The sequence below is a fragment of the Nomascus leucogenys genome, chromosome 15 (assembly GCF_006542625.1).
Source record: "Nomascus leucogenys isolate Asia chromosome 15, Asia_NLE_v1, whole genome shotgun sequence".
In the NCBI taxonomy this organism is placed as follows: domain Eukaryota; kingdom Metazoa; phylum Chordata; class Mammalia; order Primates; family Hylobatidae; genus Nomascus; species Nomascus leucogenys.
The window spans coordinates 14,173,653-14,175,030 of NC_044395.1; the positions used below are offsets into that span (position 1 = coordinate 14,173,653).

Below are 1,378 nucleotides of genomic sequence, written 5' to 3' on the forward strand. Positions count from 1 at the left end.
TGACTTAACTGCTCTCTGAGCTCTCTCAACAGTAAGAGGCGGGTAATGATATTCACTTCACTGGATAGTTGTAAGGATTGAATGAGATCATATTGCAAAGGGTTGAACACAACACCCCGCACATCGTGCATGCCCAATAAATAGTGTCTGGTAGTTGTCGAGGAAATAATAGTGGCAGTGGGGGTGGTAGTAGTGCTAGTAATAATATTACAATATCTGACGTGATTGGAGCTAAATACTAATAAATATTTATTTAAAAAATTAAACCAGAACTTTTCCACAAGGCTATGAACAGCTACATTAAAAGCTTTCCTGGGCCAGGTGTAGTGGTTCGTGCCTGTAATCCCAGCACTTTGGGAGGCCAAGGCAGGAGGATCCCTTGAGCCCAGGAGTTTGAGACCAGCCTGAACAACATAGGGAGACCCCATCTGTATTAGTCTGTGCTCGTATTGCTATAAAGAAATACCTGAGGACAGGGAGGCAGCTGAGGGTGGGGGAGTGGCCCTGGAATAGGGGCTGTGGCCATACATGGGGACTGGGCTATGGTAGCTAAGGGGCAGTACATGGGGACTAGGCTGTGGTGGCTCGAGACAAGTGAGTCTCGAGCTGGGGCAGAAAAAGAACTCTGGGAAACTACTAAAGTTCCTGAGGAAGCAAAGCAGAATTTCATAAGAACAAAATGGATGGTGAGGAGAAAACCTATGGTGGCTGTGAAGGCCCTGATGCCATGTATGTCAAATTGACATCATCTGATGGTCATGAATTTATTGTAAAAAGAGGACATGCATTAACATCAGGCATGATAAAGCCATGTTGAGTGGCCCAGGTCAATTTTGCTGAGAACGAAACCAATGAGGTCAGTTTTAGAGAGGTACCTTCACATGTGCTATCAAAAGTGTGCATGCATTTTACACACAAGGTTCACTACACTAACAGCTCCACCAAGATTCCCAAACTCCCAATTACACTGAAACTGCACTAGAACTGCTGGTGGCTGCGAACTTCCTAGATTGTCAAATAAAATAAATTATAATACACTGTTAACTCTTTTCAGTATTTAAAAAAAAGAGAAATACCAGAGACTGGGTAATTTATGATGAAAAGAGATTTAATTAGCTCACAGTTCTGTAGGCTGTACAGGAAGCACAGTAGCATCTGCTTCTGGCGAGGCCTCAGAAAACTTACAATCATGGCCAAAGGCAAAGGAGGAGCAAGCACTTCACATGGCCATAGCAAGAGGAAGAGTAGGGGAGGTACCACACACTTTTAAACAACCAGATCTCATGGGAACTCACTCACTGTCATGAGAACGGCACCAAGAGGGAAATCTGCCTCCACAATCCAATCACCTCCCACCAGGATCCTCCTCCAACACCAG

At 44.5% G+C, this 1,378-nt stretch overlaps 1 pseudogene; it reads left to right on the forward strand.

Annotated features, from left to right (window-relative positions):
• Positions 1 to 631: 631 nt before the first annotated feature.
• LOC100580535 lies at positions 632 to 1,026 on the forward strand (annotated as a pseudogene).
• The last annotated feature ends 352 nt before the right edge of the window (positions 1,027 to 1,378 follow it).